At 40.6% G+C, this 25446-nt stretch overlaps 1 protein-coding gene and 1 long non-coding RNA gene across 9 annotated transcripts in view; both read left to right on the top strand.

The window, feature by feature from the left end:
• Window positions 1–3562, top strand: part of LOC121258216 (ENHANCER OF AG-4 protein 2-like) — a 44575-nt gene extending 41013 nt beyond the window's left edge. For 7 of the 8 annotated variants that reach the window (XR_005939367.1, XR_005939366.1, XR_005939365.1 and 4 more), the window contains one exon: window positions 2740–3063. The gene's annotated coding sequence lies outside the window, so the exon portion shown is untranslated. Of the gene's footprint in view, window positions 1–2739; window positions 3064–3320 lie in introns of those variants that run through there. The other variant, XR_005939361.1, reaches the window with a different exon arrangement.
• A 148-nt stretch (window positions 3563–3710) lies between these two features.
• On the top strand, window positions 3711–4269 carry LOC121258217. Its single transcript, XR_005939370.1, has 2 exons — window positions 3711–3861; window positions 3936–4269. It is a non-coding gene; the product is annotated as an uncharacterized LOC121258217 (long non-coding RNA).
• Window positions 4270–25446: the final 21177 nt, after the last annotated feature.

Here is a 25446-nt window from a genome sequence, read left to right as displayed (position 1 = left end):
ACATTACAATTATTATCAACCAATTGACCAACAGAAATAAGATTTGTGGAGAGGCTAGGAGACACAAAAACATTAGTTAAGGAAGAGAAAAGATCACCAACAACACTAATAGGCAGAGAACTGCCATCAGCGGTGTTAATTTTCAGATTTCCATCATAATTTCTGACATTGGAAAAAGGAGCAACAGTATTGGTCATATGGTTAGAGGCTTCGGAGTCAAAATACCATGGCTTGGAAGAAACTTTATGATTACTTGAGAGCCCAAAAGCATAAAAAGCAGAAATAATCATTTGTTGTACCATTTCAGGAGTGAGTGTGTTCGGGTTTGCTAAGGCTGTATGAGCAGGAATAGGAACAACCGGCGAGACAGCAGGCAATGCAGCAGAACTAGAGGCACCAACGGAGGCATGATAAGCAGTACCCTGCTTCCTTTTAGGTTGAATGGGACAAGCAGAGATGATATGACCCTATTTCTTGCAGTAGTTACAGAACTTCTTGGGGCAATCCTGAGCAATATGATCAAAACATTTACAACTAAAGCACTGGACAACACACATGTCTCTACCCTTGTTCCTCCCCTATGCTGCATAAGCCACAGTAACAGATGCACGAACATTAGCCCGATGTTCCATGGCAGCCTGAGTTACTATATGCTGCTCCTCACAAAGAAGGTAGCTCACACAAGCATCCAAAGATGGTACAGGATGACGATTCATTCAGATTAGAACGTGCAATTTCAAAATCGGAGCGTAGCTTCATTAAGAATTGATCTCTCTTGCTTGAACAACAGAGAGAGCTGCAGCGAGAACATTAGCATAAACAATGTCTGAATAGTCAGCCCAAATATTTTGAAAACCAGAAAAATATTCCTCAATGGAGAGACTCCCCTGTGTGAAATTAGCCATCTCATACTCAAATTGAAATCGCCTAGCCGTGTTGTCTTGATTGTAAACTTTGTTGAGGTAATTCCACATGTCAGCGGCAGTTTTGTAAGGCCTTAGATTGAGAACAAGGTGAGGCTCAACCGAGCTAAGGATCCAGGTCATAACCTGAGCATCCTTTATTTTCCATTTAGACAAAGCCTCTACATCTCTAGGTGCGGGATCACTCCCATCAAAATGACCCCACAATTCTTTCTTTTTGACAAATAATTTAAACTGAAACTCCCAAGCAGAATAATTTTTGCTAGTAAAACGGAATATGGAACGAGTCTAATTTATCTGATGACATGATGTAACCGAAAAGAAATTATCCAACCAGAAGATTGCTGCGACAAACATGAAAAAAAACAGACGTGCCGAGAAAAACCTAGACCAGAAAATCGAAACAGTTGTCAAAAAATTACCACACCAGAAAACCACAATAGAGAGTGCCAAAATTGAAGCCAAACCAGGAACAAAGGGTACCGAAACAAGAACAGAGCCAGAAAAGGGCGCCGAAATCCAGAAATTAGCAATAGAGTGCACCAAAACAAGAACCGAACCAGTGAGACGCAACAGAAGGCGCTGAAATCAAGCACAGAACCAAAAGCACCCAACAGAAGGCGCCAAAATCAACACAGGAACCAGAAAGCAGCAACAAACAGAGCCGAAATCCCCAAAAAAACACCCCGAGAGAAACAATTTCAAAACAGGCAAGAATTATGAACCTGCTCTTGATACCATGTCAAACTTGATAAAACAAAGAAAACAATAAGAGTGCTTTTGGAAAAACTGACCATCACTGTTCAGCCACTTCTCATTATCAACATAATCACCGAACTTTACAAGGAAAGTAGATATTATGCTGGTCTATTTAATATTGTATAGTGCTTGAGTTAGTTAGTCTTTTTCTTATTTTGATGCCTAGGTTTGGTTTTTTTCTTGATTATTTGTAACCCCTAGGCATCCGGATTGTAACCATGGTATTCCTCCACCATAAGTGAGGGTTATTAATAAATTTGGGATACCGTCCTCTTCTTAAAAAAAATAAGAAAAGAAAAAAGTAGATATTATGCTATACACCGGAAAGTCTCAAGTATTCTTAATATTTGGCATCTATACATGGTAAATATATTCTGTAAAACTAATATTAACACAGAGATAAATGTATATGTACTTGTCAACATTCCTAAATTGTATATTTATTCCTAAATAGTATACGGTAACAAAAGGAACCAACTTCCTAGCCCCATCCATTGGAGCACAATCATGAAGCATGTTCCAACATGCAAGAAGATCAAGCACTTTCAAAGGCATCACCCGAGCCAAACCAAATCTACAAAAAAATGCCATCCCACAAAGCTCTTGCCAGCTCACAATGCAAAAGTAAATGATCTACAGTTTCCCCATGCTTCTTACACATGAAACACCAATCCATAACTATAATACCCCGCTTCCTTAAATTGTCCAACGTCAAAATTTTCCCAAGAGAGGCAGTCCACTTTGTTTCTTGTAAGAGTAGATGGCATTTGTCCTTGAGGGAGTTTAGGAGGGGTGTTCAACTTGAAAGTTCTATTTATCTTTAATAGGTTATGGAATCAGGGAATTATTATTATTTTTTGATAAGTAAGAATCAGGGAATTATTGTCGATATGACCAGCTGTAATTTTCATGCATCTGTAGTACATGCTTGAAATATAGCCCGCTTGGAGTATATGGAAAGCAACAAGTACTGTGCTATATATGCCTTTTCTTTTGTCTTTCACCGAAGTACAATTTAGTTCAGAATTTGTTGTAATAACATATTGTATTGTTACAGGTTATGGAAAAACATTAAAACCAAAATGTCCACCATTTTTGAGGCTATCAATCTGGTCATCAATCCACTAATATGGTTTCATACATTGTGGCAGATATAACTACAAGATTTTGAGGTAAATGTTGTATGATGCTAATAACTAGTACACTTTCCTGTTAGACTACTTCTATCCAAATGAGGATGGCTCTCTTACATGCTTCAGATATTAATTCTATGATAATTCTCTTACATGCTTCAAGAATAGATGGTTCTTTTCTCTAATATCATTTTATTATTTATCATATATGTGATCTGCTTCATGATCTATGATATAAACACAACACAGAAAATTTGTTGTTGATTGCTCGATCATTCACTTATGTGATAAAGATAGTGTTTACATTTCGAAATCTTCTTCACAGCAGCCGTTTTTTGCCATTTTGTTTTCAAGATTTTTCATTGGAGATCGTTTGTCATCACCCTCTCAGATCCCTCACTACTAAATCTGCCATGGACTGATATTTTGGTTTTTGCTTTCTGCAATTGGGGAAACACTTGGTAAAAAGGCCATTAAATAAATTTTCATTAGAATGAAATTTTAGGTGACCAACCATTGGATTAGATGTTCTCATGTTTATCATGCATCTTGAAATTCCATTGTTAATCTGATTTATCTCTAGATATGATTTATAAAGTCATTATTAGTAGTCCCAGATATTTTATTGATGAGACATCTCTTAATCTTTTGATGATTTTGATAGTTTGTAGCATGTTCGGTTTGGATAAAAGCAAACCAATGGTATTTGGAAAATTATTGGTTTAATATTCAAGCCAGATTGTGGTTTGTAAAGTGTCAATATATTACGTGTAGATAGTGTGAGGTGCTGAGATTGATTGACTGCCTCCTAAATGCATGCGTTGCTTCTTCAAAATATAGTGGTTTTTAATTTATCTTGTTTCTTATTTTTCCTCTTGAATTACCTAATGTGTACTTGCGAGAAACTTCTTACTGAGGGCATGTGCGCCCTTGAGATTAGTCGGGATGCTGTTCCTGAACACCCGGTTCCAATAAAATATATATATATATATATATATATATATATCATGTGAGCAAGATCCTTACCTCTGAAAACAAAGATAGAGGTAGGATTTGCGGCATTTATGTATTAAAGTCAGAATTTCATCTCAATATATTATTTGATGCTCTCTTTCCTCAGAAAATGCCCGTTTTGAAGGGAGCATCGTTTTGGGTTAAAATGCTCGGTGATCCTAAACTCTGGTGATTTAGTTAGGATACATTTAGGATACACCCAAATTCTGTCAAAACTCCCGTGAAGAGATCTGATATTAAATTTTGAGTCATTCATTTAGGATACACCCAAAAGAGTTGGTATTCATTTTTATTGTTTTATTCTATTTTCGATAAGTTGAATACACTCAAGGAAGATGTGGAGGCTACTGCCGAATGGGGTACTGTTACTAAGGTTAAAAAGTCATTTCACCAGAGTTATCATCTTTTTAGCGTGTACGATGACCAATATATTTGGAACACACCTCAAGCTTTGCTTTGTATCCATTTAACACGAATCTGGGATGACCATTTTAACACAAGTCACGGCACAGCAAGATGATTCCTTTCTCTAATTGAACTAATTCTCACATCCGTCATAAAGAAAACCAAGAGTTTTTTTCCTTTTGGTTATAATAGAAGGATAAAAACACTCACTTATTGGACTTGTCACGAGCCCTTGCATATTGTAGATGGAAGCGGCGTCTGAAGCCACAGCAAAGAGCTCACATGCATGTTTGTAGACAGCTCTGATACATCTCTGTTTGTTTTCGGCACCACACCTCTGCCCCAGTCCACATGAAAATCACCTCCCACCTTTGCCAAGAGGCAACCACATCCCACCCACCACTGGCTTCTCATCCCTTTTACATCACCATCAGTCTGCCATTACATCAACACATGATTCCCATGACCATTGTAGGTGACACTTGAGAGCCACTGTTTCTTGGTTTTGTCAATCCTCTTTTATATGGTCTGGATCCCACAATCTCTCGACAAGCGTGGGATTAGATCTCCATTTTGTTGAGAGCTGCCTTTATTTTATGCTCCACTTTCTAACGATGCAGGAAAGGAGATTTCCATCGCCCGCCTCAATGTGGTCTAACTTAGTCTACATTTCCCTGCTTTAGCTTCCAATTGCAGTAGATGACTCAATAAGAACCAATCAATTAACTACTTTAAAAATAGCATTTTTGGTGATCCATTTTATTGACTCAGGGAAGAAAACCATGTTAAGAAACGTGAGACTAGGCAAACTTGTTGACCCCATTTCTCTTTTTTATTTCATTTTCATGCATTGTAATGAATGCTATGAGGTATTTCTGGGTCTCCTACACTTTTCATACCATTAATTTTCTGAATGCAATGTTGCCAAAAAAAAAAAAAAAAAAAGTCAAACTATTAAAAGTTTATTTTGACAACGAAGAATATAAGCCCTCTGATTTGCAAGTCACAGACTATGCTTTTATAATTGTCGAATACTTGGGGTACCAATCTTAGCAGACGACTCACTTCAATGCACAAGTTTTTCTTCAAAAACTGCGTTCAGGGTGGCAAACTTCTTGATTCTTTGGGTAAGGAAAAAGGGCACTGAACTAACTCCTTGGCGTTAGTTCTCATTTTATTTCTTTTTATGCAGCGCCATGGGTTTTCTAGGAGTTCAACCCGAGCAGGAATTTTGGGTCTTGAGTCGACCAAAAGCTGAACCTACAAGAAATCTATAGATTATTTTAGCTTTTAATTTGTTCCCCTTTCAGCCCTTGGGAAATAAGAAAACCAATTTAATCAACATACCAAAAAAAAAATTTAGCTACAAAATATTAGGAAAAAAAAACATCTAAGGAGTCCATAAATGTGGGAATGAAAACCCAAATTATGCCCTAATATATTCCCACCTTTGTAGGTTTCGCGTCAAAATAGAGGGCCTTTTTCATCCTGAAACCGGCAGAAAAACAGTTGGCCGGTGGTAGAAATAAGTTGAAATCGGTGTCGGCCGGTTTGGTTCTGGTTTAATCGTTGAACTAGCCAATTATATATATATTTTATTAATATTTGAGATAAAAAGACATTGTTTCACTTAAGTGAAACAACGTTGTTTTACACGGATTGTTTAGAAAGAAAATTTAGAATGAAACGATGCCGTTTGGTTTAATTTAGGCGTCCATATTTAGGGTTTAATACACCCTTCTTCCATTCTTCTTCTTCCCCTGACTCTCTCTCTCTCTCATACAACGGCATATCTCTCTCTCCGCTGTCTGCTACACGTCTCTCTCTCTCATCGCGATGTCGAGCCATCTCTTTCTGTTAGGGATCTCAGTCTTGTCCCTAAATACTAAGGTCCACGAGCTCGCCTTAGTGATGATGATGACCGAGCGGGCCTTGCCAACTTGTTTGGCCTTTAACTTCTATGGCAATGGAAGGTTCCTAGGTTGATGAAGGTTTAGTGTTTGAGTGATGAAAGTGATGATGAGGATGCAATGGGGATGTTCTACATGTTTGATGGCATGCAATGCAATGTGGAATAGCTAGGGCTTGTTCCTTGAGTGTGGTGTCGAGTAGATGGAAGCTAGGGTTGGATGAGTGGAGTGAGGTTAGGGTTTCGGGTGAGTGGCAACTAGGGTTGCTAAGTTTGGGATGTTGGATTAGGGTTTCAGGTGCAAGGCAACTAGGGTTGCCGAAATGGAAAGTTTGGATAGGGTTGGGCAGTTGGAAGGTGATTTAGGAAAGATTCCCAAGTGGTATGAATCTTTTTACGAAGGAAAAGGGATTCGGTTTTGGCTATTATAGAAGGTCAAGGATTGACTTGAGATATTTTAGGAAATGAGAGATTTAAGGAATTGATGATGATTGGCAATTCCTTAAATCAAGGAATGTGATTTGGATGAGGTCAATGTCGCTAAAAAGGTAGGAGTTACCTTATTTGGACTAGGGGATTTCGGCTAGGGTTGATGGATGATGGAAGAAGGGTAATTTTGGGAAGTGGCCGAATATGGAAAGTAGGTTTACACAAGGGTGGCCAAAATATGTATATGGGAAAGATCAAATGGATGCAAGGAAAGTGTTTGTTGGCTGAAATTCTCAAGAACATATATGAGCAATGCAAGAGCAATGCACATAAAATAATAAGATCAATGGAGAAATAATGGAAGACGAGAATGACTGAATAATATTCATAAGATTGATAACTTGAATCACACTTATTCATGAATTGCAAAGTGTGATTCTCTCCTTAGGGATTTATGAATGACACCCCAAAGAGCTGAAGTGCTAAACATCGAAAATGATCTCAAGAACAATAAGCCGTCCACAAAGGGAATTGTCAAAAGATGTAAATGAAATGACTAAGGGTCCTATTTATAGAGATTACAAAGTGGAAACCAGCAAAAGGTCCTTTGGAAAATAATTAAACAAAAATAAAAGGAAAGCAATAACATAAGTTGCAAGGGCCAAGGTGGCCCGTGGCATGCATTGGCCTATGGATGGGCTAGGATGGTTCATGGCCCTCGGTTGGGCTGGTTTGCTGGTGGGCATGGCAGGGTGCCATGCATGGGCCTGCTGGTAGGCATGGCATGGTGTCGTGTATGGCCTGATGTTGGTCTTGGCAGGGTGCCATGCGTGTGCTGCATGGCCCAGGCAGGTGGCCTGGGTGTGGGCTTGACATGGCCCAGGCAGGTAGCCTGGGCGTTGGTGCTGCAAGGCATGGGCTGGAGCCATGCGCTGGATGGCATGCCCACCAGCAGGGTGCCATGCGTGTGTTGCATGGCCCAGGCAGGTGGCCTGGGTGTGGGCTCGACATGGCCCAGGAAGGTAGCCTGGGCGTTGGTGCTGCAAGGCATGGGCTGGAGCCATGCGCTGGATGGCATGCCTGGTGGGCATGCCACTAGCCTTACCTGCAGGGCACGGGCTGGAGTCGTGCGCTGGATGACATGCCTACTAAGGCATGCCATTAGCCTCGCTGACATGCTGGTCGTGTGGCACAAGGGCAGGTGTTGGGGCGTGCGGCGCATGGCTGTGTGGTGCAGCAACATGCGCATGGGCAGGTGATAGGGTGTGCGCTAGGCCATGCGGCGCAGGGGGATGCGCAGGGGCATGTGCATGGGCTGTGCATGACCACTAACCTCGATGGGCCTGTGGCTAGGCATGTGCATGCTGGCTTGCGTTTTGGGGTTACGCGCAGGTGGTAGCCTCACTGGGGGCCTCGTGCATGTCAAGGCATGCATGTAGGCTGGCCGTGGGGCTTGCCATGGGGCTGTCCTTGCATGTCAAGGGTAGTGTCGAGGCGTGGCCCGGTGCCACTTTTCTAGGGGTTTTGACATTCCCCATCCCTTCAAGCACATCCTTGCCCTCGAGGATCAATTGAGGAAATCTCTCCCCTATGTGATCATAGTCTTCCCACGTGGCCTCTTTTCTTAGCACCCCTCCCCATTGAATTAAAACTTGCCACACCTTTCTTCTCTTCCTCCCCCTTGTAACCATCCTATAATCAAGAATCTCCCTCGGCTGCAAAAGCATTCTCCCTTTTTCATCAAATCTTGGCAATTCTTCCACAATAAGTTTTGGATCACCAACTCTCTTTTTCAATATGGTCACATGAAAACTGGATGTAGCTTGGAGGTTGGAGGGTGTTCCAACGTATAGGCTACCTCCCTCAACTTTTCTAACACCTTGAAAGGTTCATAGTACCTTTTAGATAGCTTCAAATTAAGCTTCTTCCTTAAGGTCATTTGTCCAAACAATTGGATTTTCAAATAGACATAGTCTCCTACATCAAAGGCTACTACACGCTTTCCTTGATCATAATACTTCTTCATTCTTTCTTGAGCTCTCTCTTCACCTTTGTCAATATCTCATCCCGAGTAAGCAATTCACTTTCTACCTCATCAATCTTGGTGGTGCCTCTCTCATAATTGACCAAGTTGGGTGGTAATCTTCCATACACAACTTTAAAGGGGCTTCTTTGGATGGAAGCATGAAAAGTAGTATTGTACCAATACTCGACCCATGTCAAATAGTCAACCCATCTTCGTTGCTCCTCATATCAAAAACACCTCAAGTATTGTTCAAGTGTTCTATTTACAACTTCGGTTTGCTCATCGGTTTGAGGATGGTAGGATGAGCTAGCCTTCAATTTACTCCCTTGTAACTCAAAGAGTTCCTTCCAAAAGGTGCTTATGAACACCCTATCTCGATTGGTCACTATGCTCTTTGGAAAGCCATGGAGCTTCACCACATTATCCACAAAAGGCCTTGTCGATACTCTTGGCCGTGTAAGGATGCCTTAGAGGGATGAAGTGAGCATACTTACTTAGGCGATCCACCACCACCAATATAACCTCATATCCACCACTAATGGGTAAGCCTTTCACAAAATCCATTGTCAAGTCCTCCCAAATCAAGTTTGGAATTGGCAATGGTTGCAAGAGCCCGGATGGGGGTCTTATATCATACTTAGTCTTTTGGCATTTATCACACTCGGCCATTAAAGTCTTCACGGCCTTCTTAAGCCCTTCCCGATAAAAGAAGTGCTTAATCCTTATGTAGGTCCTCAACCAACCTAAATGACTACCTTCTTTGCTATTATGAAAATGGTCAAGAATCTCCTTCCTCAAGTTGGGCACATTCGGCACATACACATATTCTTTGTAGTAGATCAAGCCATCTTTTACCTTGAAGCCGACCACTCCATCACTTTGGGCTTCTAAAAGTTCCACAATTTCAATTGCTCTAGCATCAAGCTTGGTAGCTTCTCGGATTTTATTCCAAATCCTCCATTCGGCCTCACTCAAGGCCAACATGGAAGAGTCATCTTCTTCTTGCACAACCCATAATAGTGAACTCTAATCTCTTTTACTCAATGCATGGGCTACCTTGTTCTCTTTACCTGGTTGGTACACAATGTCATACTCAAAACTAAGCAATTTTACAAGGAACTTTTGTTGTTTGGATGTCACAATTTTTTGTTGAAGGAGGTGCTTCAAAGCTTGTTGATCCGTCACAATAGTGAATTTGCGACCCAATAGGAAAGGCTGTCACATCTTCATGGCATGAACAACTACTAACATCTCTCTAGCATAGGTAATCCAAGCTTTCTTCATTGGCCCAAGTGCTTTAGAAATAAAGGCTAAATGCCTCTTATCTTGAACCAAAACAGCCCTTATTCCTTCACCACTCGCATCGGTATAAACTTCAAATGGCCTTTCAAAGTTAGGCAAAGCTAACACAGGAGTATTGGTCATAGCCCTCTTCAATTCTTCAAAGGCCTTTCTTGCCTCTTGGGTCCACTCTAAATTATCTTTTTTTAACAAGGAGGTAAGTGGCTTAGCAATAAGCCCATAGTTTTTCACAAACCGTTTATCGTAGCCAGTCAATCCCAAAAATCCTCTCAAGGCTGAAACATCCTTAAGCAATGGCCAATCAACCATGGCCTCAATCTTCCATTTGTCTACTTTAACCCCCTCTCCCGAGATGAAATGACCAAGATACTTTAACGCCTTCTCCATAAAGGCACATTTAGAAGCCTTTATAAATAAGTGGTGCTCCTCCAAAATCCTCATCACAATTCTCAAGTGTTCCTTATGCTCTTCAATAGTCTTGGAGTAAACCAAGATGACATCAAAAAATATCAACACAAATTTCCTTAAGAGTGGCTTGAAGATAGTGTTCATGGCAGCTTGGAATGTAGATGGGGCATTACATAACCCAAAGGGCATCACAAGATACTCAAAATGCCCGGAGTGGGTTCTAAATGCCATCTTGTGTACATCTTCATTCTTCATTCTTATTTGATGATAACCGGCCCTCAAGTCAAGTTTGGAGAAGATTCTTGCACCATGAAGTTCATCAAGCATCTCATCCACTGTGGAGATAGGAAACCTATCCTTCATCGTGGCCTCATTTAAAGCCCTATAGTCCATGCAAAACCTTCATGATCCATCATTCTTTCTCATAAGCAACATCGGGGAAGAAAATGGACTAGTGCTCGGCCTTATCAAGCCATTCTTCAACATATCATCGACTTGCCTCTCTATTTCTCCATTTTGAAAATGGGCATAACGGTAAGGGGGAACATTCACCGGTTTCTTCTCATCTACAAGCACAATTTGGTGATCAAAGAGCCTAAAAGGTGGCAATGAAGTAGGCACCTCTAAGACCCCTCTATGGTCCTCCAAGACCTCTCTTACTTCCACATGCAGCCCCTCTAATTCATCCTTGTGGCCTTCTTCGTCAGTCTTCTCAACCTTGCACAAATAGTCTTCGTCGGCCACCATTATGGCAAAACAATGGGCTCCACCTTTGCACAACTTTTCAAACATAATGGCCTCACATGATTTCACTTCTTTTGATGTCAAGGCTATCCAAACTCTCTTATTTGACCCAAGTTTGAACTCCATGGTCATGTTGTGGTAGTCATGAATTACTCTCCCAAGGCCCTTGAGCCAAGCATTGCCTAATACCACATCAAAGCCCACTAGTGCCAACACATGAAGGCCGGCCACAATTCTCACACCTTGAATATTTCATCTTCACTTCTTTGACAAGCCCTTCATATCTTAGCTTGTTCCCCATTTGCTACTTTAACCTCAAAAGGCTCAATAGCACTCGGCTTCAATCCAATTTTGGTAACAATATTGGCATTGATGAAATTATGCATGGAACCACTATCCACCAAAAGAGTCACCTCAAACTTCCCAACCCATGCCGTGACTCTCATGGATGTGGGTCTTTGTACTCCCGAAATTGCATTCAAGGACAATTCAGCCTCCTCTAGTGGTTCACTAGATTTGGCCTCTTCGTGCTCGGATTCTTCACTAGATGACTCCTCATGGCCATCTTCCTCTTCTTTACTTGTTCCTTCCTCAAGCAACACATATGCTTGACCGGATCTACATTTGTGTTTTTTGCTCCATTTGTTACCACATTTGAAACAAAGTCCCTTTTTGATCCTCTATTGAACTTCTTCTCCAGACAATTTTTTATTTCATAAGGCTTCGGTTTTGATAAACTCCCCATTTCCTCCTTGCCTTACCAAGGAGCTTTGATTTGCAAAGATTTTGAGAATTTGCTCCCCATGTCCTTGGAATGACGCTTCTCTAAGTAAGTGCTCTCCTCTAAGATTTCGGCCATCCTCATAACTTCTTGAAGCCTAGTTGGTTGCTTCAATTTAATTTTCTTGGCTAACCAAGGTCTCAAACCATCCACAAATGTGTCAATAAGTGCTTCTTCCGACCAACCCCTCACTAAGGTTTGGAGTTGTTGAAACTCATCAATGTAGTTATGCACCTTCCCTTCATGTTTCAATTTGGCAAGTTGCCCATGGTGGTTGACAATGGGTGAGGGATCAAATTGCATCAAGAATTCCCTCTCAAAGGCCGTCCACCCTAGGCGTTTTCTCTCTTTCTCATATTGGTCATGAAGCCAACGCCACCATTTACTTGCCTTTCCTTCTAGATGAAAACAAATCATGGACACTCTTTCTTCTCTTGGTACTTCATAAACACGAAAATAATGGTCCACTTTAACCAACCACTCATATGGATCCTCCATTGAACTTGGGGAAATCCACCTTTGACCTCCTAGGTCCCCGGTCATAAGTCCGGCTTCCTCTTCGATCATCAAAGTGGTCCTTATCATGTCTTCGGCCCCTATGACCTCTTTCTTTATCACGGTTGTGGTGTCTTCTATTAACATGGTCAACATGACCATTTGGTTCTTCATGGCTAAACTCATACTTGGCCTCATGGTATTCTTCATATCTTGGTACTTCAAACCTCACATCTTGAGGCTTTCTCAATACACTTGGACTTCTAGAATGATTACCATCATCACGGATCCACCTCTCCACTGCCACTTGGTCATTCTCAACACAATCCCCTCTTCGGTATTCAGCCCTTGGTGGTTCATGCATGGAGCCCATCACGCTTGTCATGGCTCCATCAAGAAAGGCATCATGCCTTTGCCCATTCGGACTAGGTGGTACTCTTTGGCCATTGGTCTTGGCCAATCTTCTCTCAAGCCTTTCAAGGCTTGCATTGTTGTCACGTCTCATGGCATCCATTGCCCTTCTATTCTCTTCGGTCTCTCTCGGGATGTGGCATTCAAGGCCATTCTTAGCTCGGCTAATGTAGTGCTAACCTCACCAAGGATATTGGTAAGCCTTGTGGTATGCGCTTCCATGGCCTCAAGGAGTTTCCGGTTGGAACCACCTTGTTCCTCCGCCTCTTGTACAACATGGTTCATGGCTCTTCAAAACTTGCAACTGAGTCTTGCAAACTGGGCTTGCGCACGACACTTGGACAACAATTCGGTTGGTGGAGCTTGATCACGGCTCACAAGTCCAACCTTGGGTCCCCAACTTCAAGGGTGGTTGATCCCTTCAACAATACTCCGTCCTCTACCTCAACCCTTAAACTTCGTTTAACAAGAATCAATCACAATAATAATGGGATCCACGAGGGACTCCCCCAACCAATTCACAAAGTTCAAGTTAATGCGTCGTTTACCTCGAGAAGTGAGAACTTTTCAAAACACCAAGCAAGGTAGCACTCTCAATGAAAGCACCAATTAATGTTAGGGACTTCATTCTTGTCCATAAACACTAAGGTCCACGAGCTTGCCTTGGTGATGATGATGACCGAGTGGGCCTTGCCAACTTGCTTGGCCTTCAACTTCCGTGGCAATGGAGGGTTCCTAGGTTGGTGAAGGTTTAGTGTTTGAGTGATGGAAGTGATGATGATGATGCAATGGGGGTTCTACGTGTTTGATGGCATGCAATGCAATGTGGAATTGCTAGGGCTTGTTCCTTGAGTGTGGTGCCGAGTAGATGGAGGCTAGGGTTGGTTGAATGGAGTGAGGTTAGGGTTTTGGGTGAGAGGCAACTAGGGTTTCCGAGTTTGGGATGTTGGATTAGGGTTTCGGGTGCAAGGCAACTAGGGTTGCTGAAATGGAAGGTTTGGATAGGGTTGGGCGGTGATTTAGGAAAGATTCCTAAGTGGTAGGAATCTTTTTAGGCAAGAAGAGGGATTCTGTATTGGCTATTATGGAAGGTCAATGTTTGACTTGAGATATGTTAGGAAATGGGAGTTTTAAGGAATTGATGATGATTGGCAATTCCTTAAATCAATGAATGTGATTTGGATGAGGTTAAGGTTGCCAAAAAGGTAGGAGTTACCTTATTTGGACTAGGGGATTTCGGTTAGGGTTGATGGATGATGGAAGAAGGGTAATTTTGGGAAGTGGCCGAATATGGAAAGTAGGTGTACACAAGGGTGGCCAAAATATGTATATGGAAGAGATGAAATGGATGCAAGGGAAGTGTTTGTTGGCCGAAATTCACAAGAACATATATGAGCAATGCAAGAACAATGCACATAAAATAATAAGATAAATGGAGAAATAATGGAAGACGAGAATGACTGAATAATACTCATAAGAGTGATAACATGAATCACACTTATTTATGAATTGCAAAGTATGATTCTCTCAGGGATTCACGAATTGCACCCTAAAGAGCCCAAGTGCTAAGCATCGAAAATGATCTCAAGAACAATAAGCCGTTCACGAAGGGAATTGTCAAAAGATGTAAATAAAATGACTAAGGGTCCAATTTATAGAGATTACAAAGTGGAAACTCCCACAAGGTCCCTTGAAAAATAATTAAATAAAAATAAAAGGAAAGCAATAACATAGGTTGCAAGGGCCAAGGTGGGCTAGGATGGTTCATGGCCCTCAGCTAGGCTGGTCTGGTCCAAGGCTGGTGTGGTGCATGGCATGGTCTGCTGGTGGGCATGGCAGGGTGCCATGCATGGGCCTACTGGTGGGCACGACATGGTGCCATGCAAGGCCTGCTGTTGGTCTTGGCAGGGTGCCATGCGTGCATTCTTCATGGCCCAGGCAGGTGGCCTGTGCGTTAGTGCTGCAAAGAATAGGCTGGAGCCATGAGCTGGATGGCATGCCTGGTGGGCATGCCACTGGCCTTGCCTGTAGGGCACGGGCTAGAGCCATGCACTGGATGGCATGACTACTAAGGCATGCCACTGGCCTCGCTGACATGCTGATCGTGCGACATAGGGCAGCTGCTAGGGTGTGTGGCGCATGGTTGCGTGGTGCAGCAACATGCGCATGGGCAGGTGCTGGGGCGTGCTCAAGGCCATGCGCATGCCAGGCAGTGCGCTGGGCTGCGCACGACCACTAACCTCGTTGGGCCTGTGGCCAGGCATGCGCATGTTGGCCTGCGTGCCGGGCTACGCATAGGTGGTAGCCTCACTAGGGGCCCCTTGCGTGTCAAGGCACTGGCCAAGGCTGGCTGCGGTGCTTGCCATGGGGCTGTCCTGGTGTGTCAATAGCAGTGTCGAGGCGTGGCCCGGGGCCACTTTCCTAGGGGTTCTGACACTTTCTCTCATTGCACGGTCGCGACTTGCAGCTCAATTTATGAGTTTCAAACCATTCGTGACGTCAAAAGGACATTGACGACGATCGATCGGGATCACACTGAAATCGACGTTGCCGGTTTTCTCCCCCTTTACCAGCCGGTTTCAGACGCTTTTATCCATGTATAGTAGTTGTCAGTTCGGTTTTGGTTTTGGACCGAATTCGAATCGAAACAATCGGTTTTCAACCCTAATGGGGGCTTTCAAAAGAAGATAGAAATGTCAGCGATGGTAGAGAAGCAGATCGTTGAAAATGATGGAGAAAAAAAGGGATACCTCTAGAAGTAGCCCTTTCTTGTCTTCTAATCACTTGCATCCCGAGCCTGTTTTCTTCTCCTTCATAATACCACATCAACTTATTTCCTTCTAGAAATATCTTTTTGCAGAGTAGAGAGACAGAGAGCTTGAGATTATGAAATGGGTGGAGTGAGGGTTTTGCACATCCATCTCCAAAGATAAGAAATCTAAAAATTATTAAATCGCATTGTTAGTAGTAGCAACATTATGAGATTTAGTTTTGCTACATACGAGTTAGTGTGTTAACACACCACTTGTTGTGGGACCTATTACAACTTTCAAAAAGTCAAAACACCAATATTTTCTTAACATAACTGATGTGGAAGTTTTATTTGTTGGGTGTGTCAAAAGAGATTTACAAATAGATTTGTTTCTACGAGATTAATAAGGTCATTATCTAGAGCCCGAAACTTAGCTCCAAGCTCACGTTTCTCATAAACCCATGCATGCCTTGCGTACAGTCTCAACCTTTCTTAAGTCCCAGCTGCCAAAACTGCTGATGTCAAACGACCACCACCACACCCTTTGCAATGAAGATAGAAGCACTCTACTTTGCTAGTTCAATCATTATAGGCAGAACAATGGGCAGATTAGTGATTAATCATCCTAGATCATGCAGAAAGTGAAGCGAAGACGAAGAAGGGTGTGGAGATTGCAGTGGCACAACAGACACAAGGATTGAGCATTGAATTTGGTTGATGTGACATAGGAAATAAAAAGTGAATTTTAAGGTATGTTGAGTTGAGTCTGTTTAAACTTGGAATCATCTGAACTATCTGATTGGGTTGTTCAATGTTAACCTGAATCAATTCGACATTGATAAAAATTGAACTTTATGATGTGGGGTTAGGTGGGTCAGTCGGGCAAGTTGGATCTTGGTTTTTTTGCATAGGGAACCATGACCCACGACAGTTCCATGGGTCTGTAAGGACTCACGATTGTGCCTTGGGTCACTTTGTTAGCGGCCATGGGCCTTGCATTGGAAGTGACAGGCCTTGTATTGGAGGTGACTAGCCTTGTGTTGGAGGCAATGTGAGAAGAAAGGAGAGAGGTGTAATGCCAGTCCTTGTGGTGGAACTTTAGGAAATAATTTTAGAAAATAAGACGAGAATTATTGAACCTTTTAAAAATTCTTCATTTCCTTCCCAGCATATGAAAGATTCTATGTTTAAAATTAAAACTTGTTTTGTAAATTAAAAGAGAGTTTATTGCGGAAGTCATTAAATTAATTACAAAGTCCTTTTACAACAAGTTGCTTTCATGCATTACAAAACGTGCCTAGGCTTCTATCACTCTTCCATTGGGTCATGTCTGTCCTAACGTTTCTTTCTCATTTTGTTCCTGAGAGGGGGAGGGATAAACATAAAAACAAAATGAGTCGAATACTTAGTAAACATTACTTCATACTGTAAAAATATACTAACATAAGCTCTCATTCATGCATTTATCATTCCTCTATATACTTTACATAAAAAATTCATTTCCTTTGAAAGCATTACAATGTGGAGTTTTTCTAAAAAAATGTTTTCATTTCTTATAAAATGGTTCACACATCTTGTACATTCATTCATAAAGAAACTAAACCATTAATACATTTAATTATTTTTATCACTTTCCTTTAACTGGTATACACCATTACGTCTTGTGTGTTGGGGTTAGCGGTCATTTGGAGTCAGATTTCGCTCGTGGCCACATGTTGGGAATCTCTTTCAGTCAGGGGGCAGTACTGGGTGCATTACCAATACTTCTTACCCTGCATTGCAATTGTCCCGTCCATTGGTACCATCATTCATTCATTCAGTCATGGTCATTACATAGCTTCATACATTAAAACATTCATTAATTTCCTTTTAGTCATTTAATTCATTCATTTCAGTCATTTCTTTCATTTATCAGTCTATTTCATTTCATAAACATCATTTCATAGCATAATCATAAACATCATTAATAAACATTATTTCATAGCATTATTTAAACATCCTTTTATAGTATCATTTAAACTTCATTTTATAACCTCATTTAAATATCATTTCATAGCGTCATTTAAATATCATTTCATAGTCTTATTTAAACATCATTTCTTAATATCAAGCATAAACCTCAAAAACTCATTTCATGGAACATAAATACAAGAAGTACTACATAAAACAACATCTATTCATATGCATATAACTATTCTTTGAGGTCATAAATAGGGGTTGTCAGAGAAGGTCATTACATACACATACATTTAAACATTAATACTTAACATACTTTCATAAAATATTATTTCTTTTTCATTTTCATAGCATTAGAAAGCTTTAAAGGAGTATGAACATAATATTTACTTGGACTCCATGCTATTTTCATTTCATGCAGTCCATTCATGTGCATGTCAGATGGTAACCTACATGTATACATAATCTTAACATCATTCCCTTTTCAAGTGCATATGCAAATTAACTTAGAAATGAATAAAACTACCATTGACTTATACTTCCTTCACTTAGACTCATTTTAAGTCACACTTCCAACACTCATTCAACTTCATGTACTTGTACTTTAAAGTGAATCTCCTTAGTTCACTTTAAAGGTTAAGGCACAATCTCATCAACTCCATCTCTCCCTTCCTTCATTCATGCATAATCTAACCGACACCTTATCATAATCCCAACCATGCATAATACACAATATTAAGCCAACTTTGAGGCCTAAATATTGTATATTTCTTAAGACAGATTATTCATTACATATGGTAAATCTGTCCAGCACATGCTCGTCCAACTAATTTACACATGTACCTTATCATTTTTATCACCTAAGATTAACATATAGTTCACTAAAACATTTGCTTGTGTATACAAGCTTTATACACACCGACACTAACATCCAACTAGAATTACACATGTACCATGCCTTTTCATCACCTAAGTTCAACATATAGACTACCCAAAACATTCACTTGTTTTTACAAGCTTCCTACAAGCCAACACAATCCCAACCAACATATCCCTTCACACATCATGTCCAAACTATATAGCTTATCCCGACACTTCACACTTCACACTTCACACGACATACAACCACATGACACTGCAAAAGATTCCATCACTTCACATGGCATCTAGCCACTTCACAAACTACATAATCACCCCACCACTTCACACAACACAATCCCATCACAAGTTTACATTTAATCCCGTCATTTCATAACATATTGTCATATCACCAACTGCACAACAACCCCCCTCACTGAACACTACGCACAACCACAACATAAATTGCACAATAATGCTCATCACTTCAAATTACACAGCCACATCACAAGCTACTCAGAGCATCGTTCACAGTAATCCCACCACTTCACAATCATAACCACACCACAAACTTCACATTTAATTCCATCACTTCACATTCACAGTTCACAACACAGAACACATTCACAATTCACAATGATTGACAACACAACACATTCACAACACTGATTAAGCTTCACAAACATAATAAACTCGAGGGGAGACAGATGTTATACCCTAAATTGAGGGGTTGAGAGCTTGATGCTGCTTTCTATTCGGTGGCCTCGTGGCATCAAAAGCCATTGGTTTGGGCTGTGATTTTCCCTTGGTCGTGGCTAACTTGAGGAGGAGGCCGATTGGGCGTGAGGGAGGAGAAAAAAGGGAGGGAGAGCTTCAGTGGTGCTACTGGGCGGAGCTAGGTGGTGGTAGGGGCTGGGGTTTAAGGCGGTGCACGCTAGAGAGAGAGAGGGAGAAAGTGTGTGTTGGAGGCCGATTGAGGGAGGAGGGGAGAATGGGATGTGATCTGCCTTGAGGGGTGTTGGGGGCCTCGGTTGGGTCTCATGGGGGAAGGTTCACAGCGAGGTAGAGGAGACAGTGGTGGCGTTGTTGGCTTGCAGCGGCGCATGGAAGACTACCAAGAGAGGAAGAGAAATATAGGGGCTGAGGTAGGCGATGGGCTAAGTGTGGGTTGATCGGCATAGGGGAAAAGTGAAAGAGGGATGCGGAGGAGCTGTCGGTGTTATGAAACCTCGATGAAGTACTGAGATTTTGAAGGTAATTGTAAAGAAGAACAGAATATAACTATAGAAAATTATAGATGATAAAATTGAACTTCATTGGCAACAAAGTATTTTCGAGGCAATCCCAACTTCCCAGATTCAGCACTCATGAAATTACCTGACAAAGCTCCACTCCCATTCCCTTTGTTCCCGTATAACCCTCACGATTCTAACAAACTCTGCAGCCCATGGCCTAGCTGGCATCTAGTAACAAAAATACAAAATAAGGTGTTCTAGAATTCTAAGATAAAACGTAGCGTTTTCTTATTTAATACTAAATGACGCCACCTAGTGAGCCCTATATTCCTTCCCAGGTGAGAGCTTGTCTTGAGCTCTGATCTCTTTTTTTCATTCCACATGGCAGTTCTAGAGCTCATAACAATCTCCCCTACTTAAAGAAGCTTGTACTGGTGTAATTGTTACCCACCTCTAAGAGAAGAATAGAGAAACTGAGATTTGTTGTATCAAACTTCTAGTGGATAAGAGCAGTCTGAAGCAAAATATTGATTGGCACTAGCAGGAAGTTTGGTTGTGGCTGCTGCTCCACCATGGCTATGCTTCCTTACTGAACCAACAACCTTTCCAGACCTTGCAACACTCCTTGGGTACCTTGAGGAACTGGTAGATGCAGCCATCATAGGAATCCCACAAATACACCTACCATTCCACTAGCTCCATACGAGCCCTATAAAAATTCCCATGATCGCACCAAACTCAAGAAAATTGCCATGCCATTTATTACTCAATTTGATGTAGTCCATACTTCTATGAGCCCAACCCCACTATCCATTGCCAAGATACTGATATCAAATGTCCATCAGTTGGGGTAAAAAATAAGGATATTATTTTCACCTAAAGATATACATGCCAAAATGGAAACTACAGCACATACAACCATAATTGTTGCAAAGGAGGGCTGAGCAAAATCATTTCCCAACCGAGTAGGATAAACACAATCATACAAGTCAACCCTTGAAACATTGCAAACTACAATATCCAATGGATAACCAATACCCACAACATTCATGATTTATCTTGAAATAATGTAGCAGCTAAACCATCAAAGGTTCTAACCATGTCCCATTTGTGGCCTCGTGGCAGCTGAGTATGGTGCACAAGTAGCAGCTACCTCAATCATATGGGACATTTCACTCTCAACATAGTCTTTGATCCTTGGATGTGCCAAATCTGTAATTTCCTCATTATTAAGTACATTCTTTAGATTGTGATACACTTCCACATCCATCTTTATAGCCTCCTTGAAAGAAGCACCCATAGGAAGAATCACGAGCTCCTGCATTACAAGTTGCCCATCTTTAGATCGGGCATCCCACTCTCATTTAACTGGTTCCCAGCTATTCACGTAACAATCCCTTGTGAACTGCATGTGACCACCACCAGATGCAATCTGTGCATCACCCTTATCACATAATTTTGTAAATTCATTCTCTAGAGTCTCAACAATTTCTACCCTTGACCCATCCCAAACTATAGCAACCACAACACCAAAAATAATGTAGTCAACCAATGGCACCAGATGTGAACAAAGGTTTGCACTCATTTGAGAAATTTCACAAGCAGGAGGGATTTGGAATTTAATGGAAACATGTTGGCTCTTAACGGCAACAGTAAAGAGGGGATAAAATTTTTGTGGCAAGAGAGGTTTGTCAGAAACCTCATCACCATCTCCGTAAGCCATGTCTATGGAATAAGGTTTATAAAACCCATATAACATTGAACCAGGTTTTGGCTCATTAACTTCCTCCACAGTAATAGAATGCACTAAGAATGGGTTACTTTTTATTAGGTGTGGGTGATTTGGTTCTCATTTCTTCGTCACCTCAGATTTCACCCTCCTAGAACATAAATCTCGCCCAGGCATTTTATCGAACAAGTTGGGTACAAGTTGGTTGTTTCTAATAATTGCAACACAAGCTGTGATCCAAGAAGTTGGTCCAGAAAAGTCAGAATGATCGAAAGCCCAATCATCAACCTGTTCATTGCTATAACTGCTCCTTGGAGACCAAATCAGCATTTCTATCATGCTAGTGAACTTGTTTATTTTATTATCCAAAATAGCTAATTCCTTCCAACCCCTTTGTCCACGCATCATTTCATCCATTCTAAAAAATGCTTTCTTAACTGAGGCTTTGAAACCACTTGTTATGAACCTCAATGAAGTACTGAGATTTTGAAGGTAATTATAAAGAAGAACAGAATATAACTATAAAAAATTATAGATGATAATATGGAACTTCATTGGTAACAAAGGGCTTTTTAGGCAATCCTAACCTCCCAGATTCAGCACTCATGAAATTACTCGACAACAGCTCCCTTCCCATTCCCTTTGTCTTATAACCCTCATGGTTCTAACAAACTCTGCAGCCCATGCCTAGCTGGCATCTAGTAACAGAAATACAAAATAAGGTATTCTAGAAGTCTAAGATAAAACGCAGCATTTTCTTATTTACAACTAAACGTCGCCACCTTGTGAGCCCCATATTCCTTCCTAGGTGAGAGCTTGTCTTCAACTCTGATCTCTTTTCTTCATTCCACATGGCAGTTTTAGAGCTCGTAACAGTCGCCGACCATGGTGTCATGTCGTGGAGGATGGCGGAGATGGAGCCCTAGTCTAAAGTGAGAGACAGAGAAGAGAATGGAAGGGAGAGAGATTTGAGAAAAGGAGAGTGAAACCGAGAGGGATGAGAGGAGGTGGTGGTGGCAATTGTAAGAGAGAGAGAGAGAGAGAGAGATAGAGAGAGAGAGACGGCAACATCGAGGGAGTGAGGGGCCAAGTGAGAGGATGGGGGTGGTTGGCCGATGATGGCGTGCTCGTTGTGGCTAGGGAGGCTGTCGGGGCTGGCAACACTAGCTAGTTTACAGGGAGGGGCATTGGGGAGTTTTTGGCTGAGAGGTGATGGCGTGGGGAAGGGGGGAGAGAGGAGAGAAGAGAGGAAAAGAGGGGGGAATTAGGGTTTTTGAGGAATTAATCAAGACCCTACATCTTGGAGTTCTTAACTCTAATTCAAGGGTCAAGATTAAACATGAATAGAATGACAATAAACTAAATAAAAGTAGAGAAATGAAAATAAAATAAAATGAGACCATATTTAAAATTTCAACTTTGTTTTCTTGATCCAAAATAATATTTTGTATGATAAAATAAATGATGAGTTTAATAAATATTTCTTAAGAGAATTAAAATCATATAAATAAATAGAGTTTTTAACATAACATAAAATGATAGAGAAATAAAATCATTTAATTAAAATGATATTTTAAAACTATATTATTTTCGGGGCTCCAAAAATTAAAGAGACTTACATGAAAATTAGGTTTGGTTCAATAACATTAAAAATACCTCATTTAAAATAAGTTTGGACTCAAAAATATTTAGAAGATTTTAGAAACAGTTGACGCAATTAATTAAAAATGATCCGTTAAATTTAAAAATAATGATTTGAGATTTAAAACGTATAGGCGAGACTTGTGACCAATCGAGAGGAAAATGAACAGTTGGTTACAAGAAAAGAGGAAAGAAGAAAAAAGACGAGAGAGACTAGAAAGAAGAAAGAAAGGAATAGAGGAGGACATGGAGGAAGAAGAAAGTGGGTCAAAGAGAGAAGAAAGTGTAAAGTGATCAAGGTTTACAATAAAACTCGTAACCATAGCGTGAGTCGGGCGGGCGGGTACCGACTAACCAAGCATCCCTTCTTGATGTGACATATCAGCTCTGCATTTTTTAAACTTTTTGTAATGTTGATTCTATATACATGACATGTGTCATTTTGTGATTGGTTATTTGTAATAAATACTTGCCACAACAACTTTTTTGTCATTGAATTGATGGAATTTGGACAAATAACCTTTTTTAAATGAGAAGTCTTAAATTCACAAAGGGATCTTACAAAATAAACTCATAGACTAAACTCATAGCAATCCATCAATGAGACTTCTTCTAGAGCCGCATTCATGGTTTTCATTTTGTGACAATTTGGTGAAGAAAATGGTATAGAACTACTTTATATGCTTCATTGATGGTTTTATCATCTTTTTATTCATTGTATTGGTTGTCATGAGATGTTTGTTATAGGCACCCACCATTCATTTTATATCTTGAACTTTTCATCATTGTAACCTTTGTTCAAAATTAAAATCGTGGGTTAACAATTAGTCAATAGGAAAGAGAACATGGACACTTGTAATTGGCAAATGTTTTGATATGGTAATTTTGGCTTGGATGTTTTGCATTGGCGGGATTTTAGGCAAGCCTAGCCCTTGTTTGCCCACTCTTATGAGCCCAACTGTTGTGGGACGGACAGATACAATGCAGTGTTGGGGGCAAGGGTGCGGAGACAATCTGCCTGTTTAAGGCGAGTATCACCCCTAGTTGGACTTTTCTAAAAACGACCTCTGATTGGTCCATTTCTTGACCATTTGATTTAGTAAACATAGTACTGTCTTAGCTAATTTCTTAGCTCAATTTCTCATTTTACTTTCTTTTCCATGCATTGTAATGATTGTTTTCTCAATGTAACCTTGGTTAGAAAAAGGTAAATTTGGTCCAGCACCCCTTGTACTATGGTTTTTTTTTTTTTTTTAAGAACACACTATAGTATGAGTTAATTAGAAATAGGTCTCTTATGTTCAATTTTCTGTCACTATAAATGGAAAACGTGTGGCCCAATCACAATCTGCAATGTGTTAACCTTAATTTCTTAACAAAAATAAAACTCTTTAAAATAAATAGAAAAGTATACTCTTTATAATAAAATAAATTCTAAGTGGGTCTACACAGGGAGTGTTAGACCAAATTTACCAAAAAATAAAACAAATTTTTAAATATTTAAGTTTTAGAGATGTAAACACTTGGAAATATCGCAATTGGCAAATTACCAACTATAGTCGTGGACTTGCATAGTGTGCAAGAAAGACTTTTCATTTTACAACTTAGTTGTGGTGTTACATTGCATTATTCAATTATTAATTATAATAAGAATTTATCTAAAATAAAAACATTTTATGAACTAGGTCCTCTACGCCCTTCAATAGAAAGCTAACAAACCAGTTTTCTATTGAAATACAAGATAAACATATCCAAAGTAGATTAGATTGAATAAAAAAAAATTAAAATTAAAGGAATAGGAAGATTTTCCACTTGCAAGAAATGCATGTAATAAATGGTCTGACAACCCCAAAAGGGGATGCCATCCCATTTGTCATTGTGATGGCTTTAGAGCAAGCTCACCAAACCACCCCGGTTGAGGTGGCATTGGCCAACTTACGGATAGGGTGGTCTACGACCACCCTAGCATCTAGTTGGCTAGATCCATTGCAGCGGACTGCCACCCCACCATCCCATTTGGGAGATCTTGTGTTTCTTAAATCTTGGCCTAACGCAACTAAATCCTAATGCTTGGCTCATTCTGACCGCTTGTTGAGTGTTCAGACTAGAGGTCTTGTAGCGCATGCTTGTTCCTAACCTTTACACCACAACTCGAGAGTTCAACTCCGATTGAAACATTTACAACTTCCACTTGTGCAAGGGCCATAGATTAATTGAGTTGGAGACACGATAGGCTGACGTTAAAAATTGGGATTGCCTTTTTCTTCGCCATGGGCTGAGTTTGACAGTTTCTCAACGAGGAGTCAACACGTGGGGAGCTTGTTGTCAAGCGCGATTAGGGATATTGGTATGCTCATGCACTTTTGGTCTTCGATTTGTCTCAATTTGTTTCCCGAGGAATGGCATCAAGTCAACTTGATTGAATGCTAGGAGAGTGAAGACCCAAATAGACACTTCTTTGAGGTGGTCCTTTTCAAGGAGAATCTCCAAAAGTATCTCTTGGAGCTCAATCGTTCTCATATATCAAGCCTTACGT

Source organism: Juglans microcarpa x Juglans regia, chromosome 3S (genome assembly GCF_004785595.1).
Source record: "Juglans microcarpa x Juglans regia isolate MS1-56 chromosome 3S, Jm3101_v1.0, whole genome shotgun sequence".
NCBI lineage: Eukaryota > Viridiplantae > Streptophyta > Magnoliopsida > Fagales > Juglandaceae > Juglans > Juglans microcarpa x Juglans regia.
The sequence above is the reverse complement of the archived record's forward strand: the minus strand, read 5'-3'. Positions and strand labels throughout refer to the sequence as shown.